The sequence below is a fragment of the Podarcis muralis genome, chromosome Z (genome assembly GCF_964188315.1).
Source record: "Podarcis muralis chromosome Z, rPodMur119.hap1.1, whole genome shotgun sequence".
Lineage (NCBI taxonomy): Eukaryota > Metazoa > Chordata > Lepidosauria > Squamata > Lacertidae > Podarcis > Podarcis muralis.
The window spans coordinates 2,824,373-2,839,215 of record NC_135673.1 but is presented as its reverse complement, the minus strand read 5'-3'; the positions used below and the strand labels follow the sequence as shown (position 1 = coordinate 2,839,215).

Genomic DNA, 14,843 nt, shown 5'->3' with positions numbered 1-14,843 from the left:
TAGGGCCCGGGACCTTAGGTAGGGTGTTGCTATTTATGGACCTTAAGGTCCTCCGTGGGGCAGACCGGGAGAGGCGGTCCCGTAGGTACGAGGGTCCTAGGCCGTGAGCACAAGCTTCCCATTCTCCTGTCCCATTATGATAAAATCAAGCCTGTGGCTCATTGAGCACAATGCAGCCCCGATTGCTGAATGTTCTAGGTTTTGGTGCCTGCTTTGGCTGCTGGTGGGGGCGGGGGGAGCAGGACAAGAAATGGGGGGGGGAGCGGGCATTGCTGTCGTGTGCAGGCCACAAGGTGTGGCTGGGGAGCTGCCTCCAGCTCAGTGAACCACGTGCCGCATTGGCTGACTTTGCATGAAGCCCGCATGCCGCCTTCTGCAGACAGTTATTGGACAATATAATCAGATGGCAATTTGCCTCTACTTCACACACACTTGGATCATTTTCGAGTCACAGAAGCAAAGGCTTCTGGGAACACAGATTTTCCCCATTGTGAGCTCGGAGTCGGAGACAGGTTTTTAACAAGGCACCCCTCTGGCAGTACACAGCCACCCTCCGCCAGTGCTGCCGCCTGTGCCAAGGAAATAAACCAGGACAGCCTTGGAGGCAAAATGCAGTCAGTGGGTCTCATTTGTAAGCAGAAGCATGTCTGCAGGAACTGTGCTTGCATGAACAAAAGCGGCCAACTTTCCAGAGGCCTGCAGCAATTGCTGTGTGTGTGTGTGTGTGTGTGTGTGTGTGTGTGCGCGCGCGCGCGCGCGCGCGCGTGTGGAGAATGCTTCTGCTCTGACTGTGGGATTGTAATACAAGATGCACACCTTCGCTCCTCCCGCGGGGCGCGCCCAGGGCGGCGGCTCCACCTCCCGGGGCGGAGCGCAGACGGCGGAGCGCAGACGGCGGAGCCAGCCGGGCAGCTCGGGCGCAGCAGCACCGCGGCCGGAGGGACGGAGCGCGCGATGCCCACGGCACCCCCGACGCCCTCGGCCCCTGCCGGGCCGGCCGCGCCCCCTTGTCCCGGTCCCAGCGGCAGCGGAGGTCCCGTCGGCTCCGGAGACGTCCAGAACAAGCCCTGGAAGAACCTGGGGTACATGGTGCAATGTTCGCCCTGTGTGGTTTCTCTTCGCATGCGCTGCCCCTGGGTCCAACTGGCCGGCCATGCAGGCAACTTCAGAGCCGGGGGTTTTGGCCGCATCCTGAAGAAGTACTGCCCCGGCGAGCAGCAATGCCTGGAGCGCCTGGCCTGCGACGCGCTGCAGCCCTACGTCCCGGCCTATTATGGGGTGGTGGAGCGCGATGGGGAGACCTACATCCAGATGGAGGACCTGCTGTCCGGCTTTGACAAGCCCTCCATCATGGACTGCAAGATGGGAGTCAGGACGTACCTGGAGGAGGAGCTGGAGAAGGCGAGGCAGCAGCCCTGTCCGCGCAAAGACCTGTACGACAAGATGGTGGCCGTGGACCCGGCGGCTCCCACTGCGGAAGAGCATGCGCAGAGCGCCATCCTGAAGCCCCGCTACATGCAGTGGAGGGAGACCCTCAGCTCCACCACCACGCTGGGCTTCCGCATCGAAGGCATCAAGAAAGCGGACGGCACCTTCAACACCAGCTTCAAGAAGACCCGCCAGCCGGAGGAGGTGACCCAAGGCTTCTGGGACTTTGTGGGCAGAGACAGGAAAGTCCTGACCAGCTACCTGGAGCGACTGCAGGAAGTCAGGCTGGCGCTCGAACAGTCTGAGTTCTTCAAGACACACGAGGTAGTGGGCAGCTCTCTTCTTTTCGTCCACGACCAGACGGGTCTGGCGCGGGTGTGGATGATCGACTTTGGCAAGACGGTGCCGCTGCCCGAGAAGCAAACTCTGACTCACCGCCTGCCCTGGCAGGAAGGCAACCGCGAGGACGGATACCTCTGGGGCCTGGACAACCTCATCGCCATCTGGGAGAAGATGTTGAAGGAGTGAGCCAGGAAGATGCAGCCGACACGTCGAGACGGGGGCTGCCTTGGCCCCCCGGGACTCTGCTGTTTAATTTATTCAGCCAGATATGCTACTGGAACCAGGCGGATACAGGGCCCGTGGAGGAACTGGAAGAACACCAGGGGCCTTTTGGAAGGGGCCAGCTGGTTTTTGCCCCGCTAAGTTTATTTATTGGCGTGACAGATGTGGTGGAAACCCCCCCTGATTGCTGTCCTGCACGTGGTGGACAGTAAAGACTTCCATGGGCCAAGACAGAGAGCTCACCAGGGGCGTTAGAACTGAGTTTGGGATGTGGGATTATTGGGGTGCCCGGTTTAGGGTCAAGACTTTGAACCACAGTGCTGGCTGTGCCCATTTCCCAAATGTCGGGAGAGACTGGAAAGCGGTCGGGAGAGACTGGCTGAGCCACAGCCTGGAGGCCTCAGTCAAGCGAAATACTTGCGTTTCTCTTCAGGGTTTGGGGAGTAAAGAGAAACTTGTTCCCTCTGCTTTGACTGTTAACTTTCCTGGCGCCCAGATAACTCTGCCAAGGCAGACAGGAGCAGTTTGTTGGTTTTACAAACTGATGCACCAAAGGGGTTGGGGGGAGAACACCTTCCCCAATCGCTGCAGAAATAAATGGTGGAGTTCCACTGCCCCCCCCAATTGCTTTGGCAGGGCCAGGCTGCCTATTTTTTGGGTGCTGAATTTAGGTTAGTTTTAACAAGCAGAAACCAGCAGGGTATGTGGGTGTGGGTGGGTTTTTTTAATGGTGGTTGGGAGGGGATTGTGGCTGTCCTTCATCCTGCTAGAGAAGGGAGCCGCTCCTCTGTATTTGAATGTATGTGTTTCTGTATTTGAATATGTGTTTTTATATGTGTTTTATATTTCTGTATTTGTGTTTTATATTTCTGTATTTGTATTTCTGTATATGTATGTGGTTTTATATGTATTTCTGTATATGTATGTGGTTTTATATGTATTTCTGTATTTGAATGCATGTGTTTTTATATGTAAAAAAGTTTTTCTTTTTTTAAGGGACATAAAGAATTACAAGGGGGGGGGGGGAGATCCACAACTTCGTTCCAAAACATTTCTTCTCAAAATGAATACGCTGAGAACCAAAGAAGAGAGAGAACCAAATGCTGGACTGGGCGAATGGCCATCTGGTCCAGCACCCTGTTCTCACAGATGCCCCCCCCCCCCGAAACCTGCAAGGAGGTCCTGAGCACAAGAGTTTCTCCCCTCCTGTAGCTTCTGGCAACTGGCATTCAGAAGCATTGCAGCCTCTGACTTTGGGAGGCAGAGCACAGCCGTAGCGGCTTGTGTCCATTCATAGCCTTGAATATACACAGAGGCTTTGCACTCGGCGTACATGGTCCAATCTGTGCCCTGTTGCCACTGGCAGAATCTTTTATTAAATTGTTTACATTGCCATACATTAGCCTTCTCCTCCTTTCTTCCACCTTGGAACTAAAGGTGGGGTACGTGTGGTTCCCCACTTACCAGTCCCAGACCTGCTTAGCTTCAGCAAAGTGGTGGTCTCCGATGCCTTTGGACCATCACCCTGAGACCTTGCCAGGAAGGGCAGCAGAAGCGGGCACACAACATTTTTTTATTTACTTAAAATTGTGTTGAGGCAGCCTTTCACTGCTGAAAATTACAAGGCAGTTTGGAAAGAAAACCAGCACATTATAAAGCATAAACTATAAAGCGTTGCATACTAAGGATCAGTGCCTATAATTTTTACTAATCAGCAGAAGACCTGCAGAAGTGTTTGTGGGGGGTGGGTATTATTCATTAGTCTTTATTTTTGTTTCATTATGTATTTTGTGTCCTCATTTTGTAAGCTTTTGTTGTGAATTGCCCTATGATCTTCAGGTGAAAGGTGGTGTAAAAATTTAATAAAGGTTGGTGTGTGTTTTAATCAGTTCCCCAGCAATGATTTTATTTTTTTTGGAATGATTTAAATAGTTTTTAACTGTTATAAATAATTTTAATGCTTGATTCTCTGGCAAACTACTTTGAGGTTTTCATTCGTTCGTTTATTTGTTTGTTTTTACAATCAAGCAATGTGTAAATTTCATGAAACAGATAAAAGAAATTATCTAACAGGGCCATTGCACAAAGGTCTTCCTTCAAATCTCCACAATATCTCTTATAGATGTGGCATGATTGAAAGGGCCTTCTCAGATGGCCTCAGCAAAGGGTCTGTTGGGGTGCTCTCTCGGGTAGCATAGCCCTAAGATGTTCAAAGCATTAGAAGTCAATTAGCTCACAGCTAATTGCATGCATTTCCTTCAGCATTGGTGTGATAGGCACACAGCAAGATGTTCCACTAAGGTACCCACCAGCAAGGAGAGGCATTGACCTACTGTAGCAATGGGAGGTCAGCAATTCCAGTGAGGCCAGCAAAGGCAAAAGTCAGCACCTTGGAGAGATACCCAGGTCTGAGTTCAAGACCATAGACAGTGCTCCCATAGCTGAGGCCAGGCATCCAAGTTGTTTCAGCAAGGTCCTGGAGCAACTTGAGTTCTACAGCAGGATTAAACATTAGGAAGAACTTTCTGGTGGCAAGAGCTGTTTGACAGTGGAACAGACTACTAAGGAAAGTGGTTGACTCTCCTTTATTTGAAGTTTCTAAATAGAGGTTGGGTGGCCATCTGTCAGGGATTCCTGCATTGCAGGGAGCTGGACTAGATGGCCCTTGATGGTCCCTTTCCATTCTACAGTTATATGGTTCTATGACTAAGGTAAAGGTCAAGGGACCCCTGACCATTAGGTCCAGTCGTTACCGACTCTGGGGTTGTGGCGCTCATCTCGCTTTATTGGCCGAGGGAGCCGGCGTACAGCTTCCGGGTCATGTGGCCAGCATGACTAAGCTGCTTCTGGCGAACCAGAGCTGCGCACGGAAACGCCATTTACCTTCTTGCCGGAGCGGTACCTACCGTACTTTTCACCCTATAGGACGCACCCGCCCATAGGATGCACCTAGGTTTTTTGGGGGGAGATAAAGGGGGGGAAATTATTTTTCCCCCAGCCGCGGGAACTCCTGCAGGGCTCCCTAGGCTGCGGATATCTGCCCGAAGCGCGGGGCGCTCTGCTTCAGCGCGCCCTGCGCTCCGGGCAGCAAGCTGCTATCCGCAGCCTAGGGAGCCCTGCGGGAACTCCCATGGGCTCCCCAGGCTTGCTGATAGCTTCCTCAAGCCTGGAGAGCGAGAGGGGTCGGTGCGCACTGACCCCTCTCGCTCTCCAAGCTTCAGCAAAAGCCTGCTTTCACCCCATAGGACGCACACACATTTCCCCTTAATTTTTGGAGGGGGAAAAGTGCGTCCTATAGGGCGAAAAATACCGTATTTATCTACTTGCACTTTGACATGCTTTCGAACTGCTAGGTTGGCAGGAGCAGGGACCGAGCAACGGGCGCTCACCCCGCCGCAGGGATTTGAACCGCTGACCTTCTGATCAGCAAGTCCTAGGCTCTGTGGTTTAACCCACAGCACCACCCGCGTCCCGTTCTATGACTAGCTAATCACTAACCAGAAATTCCACTCCCTGAGTGCTTCCTCCTGGCCATTTAGAGAGCTGATGCCATCAGTAGCCATTGGTTCCTTGGAGTTAATGAGGTTTCCAGCTGAGGATATCTTTCCTTGATCCCTCACGGGGTCCGTGGAGCAACCATCAGGTTCTGGCAGCAGAGGCGTTTCCTTGGAGGAGAGGAAGTAGACTTTGCTGCCTGCCAACATAGAGGGACACAGGAGGTGCGGCTCTATCTCCTTCTTGGAGCTGTGGTTGCTGAAAGACCCTGCCTTTGAGAAGTTGGTTTCCAAAATGTATTTGTTCCTTTACATTTGTTCCCTCCCTGATGCCCAGTTTCCCAGCAGCTTAAAATTAAATCAAGTGATGCCAGACTCTCCCCCCCCCCCACACACCCAAACTGGGCAAAATGTCTGAGGCATCACCTCAGTTGGAAGGCGTCCAACAGAAAGGATCAAGTCTGCCCCGAGCAGCTATATGCAAATGGCGCTGCTATAATTGGCTCTCTGTGTCTTGCAATTAGCCACGAAACAGATAGCTGCCATCCCTGACCTTTCCCTATGCTAGGAAAGCCATTGTTTGGCTGTCCTGCTTAATTGCAAAAATGTAGCCTCGCATCACGGATGCAGATGACTCCCCCCATGTTGTTGGCCGTAATTTGATGAGACATTGCGACAAGGGAAGGCGTCTCCTACCGAAAGCACAAAACTAATAAACCGTGAAGTGGTGGTAGTGGGTTACACACACACACACACACAGGAACTCATAGAAAAGAAGAGGGAGAAGCTTTAATTTCATGTCCCATCTCTCTGATATTTGCTCTTGCAAACGTTTGAGTATGTGGCTCTGCCCTTTGAGGAATGCAGAAGTTTATGGAGTTGCTGCAAAAGGTCTGGTTTCATGAGGACTAGTCCCTTGAGCAGCGCCAGAATGGGTAGAGCCAGTGTCCCAGACACCACAGATTTATCTTTTGGTCAGCTTGCTGGATGAAATGGCCCTCCTGCTTTCCGTCTTAGCCAGCCCAGATGCCTCCTACTTTTTGCTCAAGGGGGCTTACATGGTTCTTCCCCCATCCTGTATAATCCCTACAGCAACCCTGTGAAGCAGGTTAGGCTGAGATGCAGGTGACTGTTCCAGAAGGTGTGTTTTATGGCTGAGTTGGGGGGGGGGGTTGAACCCTGGTCTCCCCTAGTCCAACACACAAACCAATATCCAAACTGGCTATTAACCCCCACTCCCCCAATATTTGCCCCCTGCCCACTCCAATACAGAGCTGATACACAGAGGTAGACTGCCCCTAGGCATGGAGGCTCCATTCACATAACCACGGCTAGCAGTCAGCAAAGGCTGGGGGGGTTTGTGGGTTGTTTTTTGTTTTTTGCATGTTTTATGATAACTAGCTCCCTGGCATCTCACACTGTAGCCTTATTGGAGTTCACCAATTGGGTCTGCGTTGCTCTGGGACAGGAGGAAGGAAGTCAAAATGACACCGAGGTTGGTTCAAAGAAAGAGTTTATTCTGCTCTCCGGATAGCAGAACGCACCTGCGTGGTGAGTCCACAGCAAGTACAAAGAAATGACAAGTTTCATGCAGTATTGATATCCTCCAGGCACCCTCTCACTCCTCCCCAAGGAGCCCAACCACGTCAGCCTATGTATGCAGGTTGACATCACATATGTTCCTGCTCTGGTAATCTCAACCATAAAAGGGATTTCCTTCCTGCACTCCTGACCATAAAAGGATATTCCTGTTCCTACTCCTATCTTGGAGCAAAAGGTCACTACTTCCAAGAACATGCTCTGTCGTTAGTCCCAGACTTGGGTCTCTGCGTCATTTGTGGCCAGGACATAAGATATGTCTGTGTCTGTTCTACTGGTAAAGTCAAGGCCAGTCTTGCCATCAAACTGATAAGGGAGAGAGCTGTGTTCTTGTTTTGCATTTGCTCAACGGCTAAAGTTTATGCATTTTAGCTAAGGAGAAATGGGGATTTTGGTGCAGTTTAAAAATGCCTGCACGGTCAGTTTTGGGTTTGGGAAACCCATTCCTTCAACACTTCGGTGACTATATCTGTCCGGTCTTGTTTGGCCTTATTCCCGAAGGATTAGATGCTAGCAGGGAGGGCTTGTTTAGATCCTGGTGACATCTAGATTCCTGTTTGTCTTCTTGACAAACCCACACTGTGCAACAAACACTCCTGCCACAGCAGGGATCACAGTCTGTTGTGACAATGTCTGTCTACGGATGATGGCTGTAGAACAAAGACATGCCTACCCCCTTCAGAGTTAACAACCCAGGTATTAAACCAACCCCCAGACTTTGCAACAAGCTTCTACTTACCATCTTCACTGCGTAACAGGGATGGATGGCAAGCATGGTGCCCTGCAGGCCTTGTTGGACTACAACCCCCATCAGCCCCCATCTAGTATGCCCAAAGCCAGGGAAGGAGGGACTTGGAGTCTGGAAGTGTCTGTCTTCTGTCCTAAGATATTGGTGCGTGCATATGGCAGCTCAGGGCAGACTTGATCCTTTTTGTTGGCTGACCTCCAACTAAGGTGATACCTCAGCCATTCTGCCCAGTTTGGGTGTGGGGAGTTCTGACTTATGGGAAGGAACATTCCTGATGGCGATGCAGCTTTCCTTTGCCAGCACTCACCCTTGCCCATCTGATTCCTACTACTTTCCAGAATGCGCCTTGACAAAGCGCACACTTAAACAGCAGCTCCTAAAGGGCACAGAATAATAAATTGAATAATAAATAATTGTTGTTGTTGTTGTTTAGTCGTGTCCGACTCTTCGTGACCCCATGGACCAGAGCACGCCAGGCACTCTTGTCTAATAAATAATAAATAAATAATAAATAATAAATAATAAATAATAAATAATAAATAATAAATAATAAATAATAAATAATAAATAATAAATAATAAATAATAAGAAAATGCACACACACACACTTCTGGTGACTGAATAGGTCCTGAGGGAAAGGGGGGATTCTGCTAGGCCACCCCTCTCAGCCACCATCTATTTCTCTGCTCCTGGCATCTCTGCACGCCCAGGCCCTTCCTCCTGCCCCACACCTTGTGCCCTGACCCCACCTCTTCTCCTGCGCAGACTGTTCCCCTTCTTTCAGCCCTTGCAGGAGGCACAAAACCCCATAAATCACCTTCCCCTGAGTCAGCTTCTGGCCCCATGGCCTCCGCCACGCAATCCCCAGCATCCTGCCAGTCCCTGGTGGGCGACTCAACCATAACGAACTAGAAACTTTAGCCTTTTTAAAAAAGAGAGAAGGAGTAGGTCAGTGCTTTCATACTTTGCATGACTCACAAAATCCTGACCTTTGGGCATTTGAGTTCAACACTCGCCTTGGGCTTTGGACAAGTGCTCGCAGCACCCCACGCCACCCCATTTTCCTTTCAGAGTCCCTCCTTCCGCCATTCATCCCAGCCTTCGCTGACTCCCTCCCTCATTTCCTGTTGGTTCTTAGGAAGCTGTCTCTGGGTCTTAGTGAGCCTCTGCGCAGTTGAGTGGCAGGCAACCCCCATGCTGTACGCAAGAGATTACATGCCTCTCTGCTTGTAAGCCTTTCGACTTCTTTCCCCTCCGGGGTGCAGGGATCCCTGTGTAAGATGCTTGCCATTGTGTGGCAATTACCAAGCGCTTTGCATAACGCTCTGGCACCCGGCATAATGAATCCCCTGCTGTCCTTGGTGCAAGGGGCTCTTGTTCCAACATGGATTAATGCCAGCAACCTGTAGCCTCGTGATCAGATGGCTGGTGCTTCCAGATTGGTGTTCAAAATTAGCCCTCTCCTGTGGCTGCGCCCCCAACCCAGTTACCTGCCCTTGCCTTCCTGCTACTACACCCAGGCCCTGTCTGTGGGTTCCCTCTTGCCTGCTTTCCTCTTTGCCCCATTCGTTTTGCCAGCTCTGTATCCCCCCGCCCCATGGATCCTTCCTTCAGTTTCCTGCAGAAGAGGGTCCTTCATGCAGCACATGGAATTTGCTCCCATGGGAGGCAGTGATGGCCACCAATCTAGATGGCTTTAAAGCAGCAGTGGACAAAATCATGGAGGAGGAGAGTGCTGTTGATGGACACTAACCATGATGGCTATGTTCTACCTCCACATTCAGAGGCAGGGTAATAATGAGATTCCTCCAGGATGCTGGACTTGATGGGCCATTGGTCTTTTCCAGCAGGCTTTTCCTGTGTTCTCCACACAGCCCCTTCTCTCCGCAGCCCCACCCACTGAGCTGAGGTTCCCTATAGAGTGATCCCCTCTTTTCCTCCTTGGCCATTGTTAGCCCACAGCTCCTCTACAGTTTCTTGATTCTATGAACCACTGCCTACTCTGTCCCTTGACCTATATCTCCTGCCCTATGGAGGGCTCAGATTCAGGCTACTCACACTCAGGGGAGGAAGAGCTCTTGGTACACCACCATGGCTCTCCCATCACCTTCTGACTCTGGGGCCAACTCCCTTGGAACATCTTTGGCTGCTTAGCCACACGGCTGCAGATTCAGCAACAGGCCTTTTGAAGGGGTGCTGCTTGATGAGCTGCGATTCCTGCATTGCCCGGGGTTGGACTAGATGATCATTTGGGTCCCTTCCAACTCTACAATTCTGTTATTCTAGGGCAGGGGTCAGCAACCTTTTACAGCCGTGGGCTGGTCCACCGCCCCTCAGACCATGTGGTGGGCCAGACTATATTTTGGAAAAGAAAATGAACAAATTCCTATGCCCCACAAATAACCCAGAGATGCATATTTTTATTTTTTATTTTTTCTTCCCAAAATTATTCATTTTATAGCACAAATAAACAACACAAACAGAAAAACAAAGAATACAAACAAATTCTTGTCTTACCCTTATTTTTTCTAAACATTATTAGGTGGGCTTCCCCAAGTTCCCCCCTATCTGATTTTCATTTTACCTCATCTATAGCAGTTTACAATATCATAATTTCTAACCATTTTTTTTATCACACTTACTTTTACCATAAAAATATTCACATTTTATTCACAACTAATCAGAGATGCATTTTAAATAGAAGGACACATTCTACTCATGTAAAAACACATTGATTCCCGGACCGTCCATGGGCCAGATTTAGAAGGCAATTGGGCCAGATCCAGCCCCTGGGCCTTAGGTTGCCTACCCCTGTTCTAGGGTTTGTAGACAACTCCCTGGCAGCCTCCTCCAGCCTTCAGGTGACTGTGGTCCTTTGCTGAGACAACATTATCCAAAGCTGAGACAGCAGGGCCCATTGGGAGTTGTCCAGTGTTCTTCCTTGCCTTGCGTGCCACCACTTCCCCAGTAAGTCCCAAGCCCCTCTTCCTACAAGCAAGCTCCATCTGGGGCTCTTTTCCTTTCATCACCCCTTCTTTGTGGGTGAACTGCAGAAGGAAGGTGCAGGAAGATTTCTGGATCACTGAGGGAGCATTTCAAGTTTAGGATAGTTTTGCAGGACTCCGGGGATGTTGTGTGGTTTGGGTGGGTGGGTAGAACACATACCTCTTGTTTTCACTAGATTTCCTTCTCAGGAAATCCCCTGTCTGTTCCTAAGAAGATAAAGAGAGATGTGCCCTGTCACAAAAACAGGGCAAGATCATGCCAGGTTTTTCATGGAATGATGGGTTGTAAAATAATGGGAGCCAAAGGCATCTCTCTCTCTCTCCGCTGCCACCCCTCTCACTCTCAAAAAAACCATCTGGTTAAACAAGGGGAGCAATCTCCACAACAGTAGCTCTAGGAAATACAGTTGTGTTCCATGGTTGTGTCTTTTCTGGGCCGAGAGGCAGGTGCGCAGGTGCACAGGTGCATGGTGAGCATCGTTTTTCATAATGGATGGTGACATTTCCAGACAAAGGAGGACCAGCTTCTCTTGATCGGCTGGCCGGATGCCCCCTGAACCGGAACAATCAGAGTATCCTTGGAAGGCAACACTTAATTTACAACACAGGGGCAGCCGGATAAACCAGTAGGCAGACTGGGCACGTGCCCAAGGCGAGGAAGCCTCAGTTTTGCAGGTGCTGAAGAACCTTCGGAGGGAGGAACACCAACAAGGCCATCTCATTTAATCCATCTGTCCTTGCTGTCTTTCCACCGGCAGGTGCAAACCTTTGTTATCGCAACAGGCTTTTGGTAACAAACTAGTTTTAATGAAAGGAATCGTGCCATGCTGTTTTCATTGTAATTATCTGTATATTTTAAATAGATATTTTATATTTATATATAGTTTTAATTCTATTAGTGCTTAATAGTTTTTTAATGATCTTTTTCTTCTTCTATTTTTAAGCTGTTCCTGTTTTATCTATAAGCCACCTTAAGTTCCTGTCAGGGAAAAAGGCAGAGTATAACTAAATTACTACTACTATTACTACTAATAATAATAATACATCAGAATTTGGAAGGGGATTTTTCCTTTAGAAAACTCCCACATATATTTATTTGTAACATCACAAGTTATGATAACAAATGTCAAATAAAAGTAGAAAGAGATCCCCAGAACTATCCCCAAGTTGGCATAGCTTATTTGACAACAATAAGAAACCAAGACTTTAGTCTCAGTGGTCCAGGCCTGTGGAACACTCTGCCACTAGAGATTCAGCAGGCACCTTATTTGACAACAATAAGAAACCAAGACTTTAGTCTCAGTGGCCCAGGCCTGTGGAACTCTCTGCCACTAGGGATTCAGCAGGCACCTTCTATGCCAAGTGTTAAATGGCCACTGAAATTTTTCCATACCACCAGGCCTTTGCAGGCAATTAAGAGTGCTTCCTCCACAATGGTCTGTTGATGTTTATTTTAAATTCTTTTGCTTTTGACGTGTTAATTTGTTATGATTTTACTTTATGGTTTTATGGTTTTACACTGTTGCAAACTGTTGCGATATTGTTCTACAATACAGTATATCAATATTTTTGATAAATAAAGACTCAGTTTCTCAATACAGACACTATCTTGTAGTCTGCCCTCTCTGGTAAGCTTTAACCATGTATACTATGTTCCAGATTTTAGTTATGTGTTCTCTCAAGGATGGTGTTCTATCCATGCCTCCCCCCCCCCCTCAATTCTGACAAAATAATAATTCTGGCAGCAGCTCAGAGAGGGAGAGGTTTTTTCCTAACACACTCACTTTGCCATGGCATCAGAATAACCCAAACAACATCCATTCCAAGCTATGCCACAGACTTATTTTGAAGGGGTTTTAATCAGCACATTTGTTTGCAAGGTATTAGGGTTCAGTTCTGTTCAAACTTAGCACCTGGGATCTTCCCAGAGTAGAGAGAGCTGATTCACCCAGCAGATTTCCAAACCCCCGGCTGATCCTGAATAGCCTTTGGATCCATACATTTCTGTTGCAAGACTAGAGGCCACCCATTCACCCCCATCAGCTTCAGAAGAGAAGGGCAGGCAGGCAGGAGATTCAGGGCCACCAAACTGGTCATCTACCTGAGGAGAGGGAAAGTGCATGGAAGCGCTAGCTGGATCGGGGCCTGACTGAAGGTGTGGAGCCCCCATCTCAACATAATCTCACCAACTGAGCTGCTGAAGCAACAACTCCCTTCAAGATCCAAACTTCCTGAACTGGGAGAATGGTCAGCTGATTGACCAACCCTTTGAATCCAGATTAGGGCAATAAATAGTTTCCTGATGTGTTCAACTTTGGAACAAAGTCCTTAGTTTGTTAAGTGACTTGTGGGGAGGCTGCTCTTGGATGCTTCAGTTGGAACAAAAGTGAAAGCCTTTCTGCATATGCTCAGAGGCAGTTTTTGTGATCAGATATCTCCTGTTGCTCTGCCTTCTCCTCTCTTCCACTCATTTGTCCCAAAGTCTTGATAACTTTGGCACCCCATTCAATCCTTGTGCAGTGTGAGAGCATCTTGATGTTACTGTGGTGGCAGAGGGGACAGTGAACACACAGCAGGGCCTGCAATGCAGATGAGACTTGGCTGTTTGATTTCCGCTCGCTGTCTTTCCCAGGGCTGGGCCATCTCTCTCCCCTTTTCTTTCTGCATTCTGCATTATAATTCAGAGAATATATCTGCAGTTTCAGCTTTTAACTTGCTGGGAGATCAACCATTCTGCTCCTCTAGGCAGAAAGGGACCAGGGCCGGATTTAGGTTTGATGAGGCCCTGAGCTACTGAAGGTAATGGGGCCCTTTATATGTCCAGCTGTCCTTTGTCAACAACAAATGGTCACTATTTTTGTGTGTTGAATATATGCTATATGGTAATTTATGGACCTAATAGGTATCTCAAGCCGTTTGCACATAACAAAATATGTATTTTATCAAAGTAATTGTTGGACTGAAATACAATTAAGAAGAAGTATATTAATAGTGAAATGGGGGGGCAAGAGAGTGGGGCCCTAAGCTAGAGCTTGTTTAGCTTATACGTAAATCTGGCGCTGAAAGGGACCGGCTTAAAAACTCATTATCAACTCCTACTGCAGCTGCAGTGACAGGAGCTCAGGTTACTCTCTTCTTGACAACGACACTCCCATGCAGCTGGGATAGGCAGAAAGACTGTGATTCGCCCCCCAGGGTTACCCCGTGAATGAATGAACTTTATTACGGTCACAGACCAGGATTAAAAAATCATATAGATAAAATAGCAGTTAGGATTTTTTGACCGATAATTGTTAGGGCAAATGAGGACAAGGAAACAGGCATAAAACATCCGAATAAAATACAAGTTTAAACACAGATAGTGGATGGACAAAAAACTAATAATTAAAACAGATAAGAGCTAAAAAAAACCCAGCAAAGACACGCAGTTAAAACAACTGTAAGAGCATAAGAACTAAAAGACTCACAGATAAAACAGCTATAAGAGGCTGCAGAGTAGAAGCCTCTGAAATAGAGGGTTATCCTGTGAGTTTTTGTGGCTGAGTGGGGATTCAAACCCTGGTCTCTCAGGTCCTATTGTGACATTCTTAACCGCTACACCACAGTGGCCTGACCATTCTATTTCCTGGAGAGTTGTAACTCTAGAGATGGCAAGCCCTGCTTTTGCATTCCATATGTTGTTGGACTCCAGCTCATGAACACACAGAATCATAGAATCATAGAATCATAGAGTTGGAATAGACCACAAGGGCCATTGAGTCCAACCCCCTGCCAAGCAGGAAACACCATCAGAGCACTCCTGACATATGGTTGTCAAGCCTCTGCTTAAAGACCTCCAAAGAAGGAGACTCCACCACACTCCTTGGCAGCAAATTCCACTGTCGAACAGCTCTTACTGTCAGGAAGTTCTTCCTAATGTTTAGGTGGAATCTTCTTTCTTATAGTTTGGATCCATTGCTCCGTGTCCACTTCTCTGGAGCAGCAGAAAACAACCTTTCTCCTCCT

The 14,843-nt window shown here is 48.5% G+C and overlaps 1 protein-coding gene and 1 pseudogene across 11 annotated transcripts in view; both read left to right on the top strand.

Moving 5' to 3' along the window:
• DAB2IP (DAB2 interacting protein) overlaps positions 1-14,843 on the top strand; it is a 314,536-nt gene that overhangs the window by 146,385 nt on the left and 153,308 nt on the right. The window lies entirely within an intron of this gene.
• On the top strand, positions 269-3,880 carry LOC114589084 (inositol-trisphosphate 3-kinase C pseudogene; annotated as a pseudogene).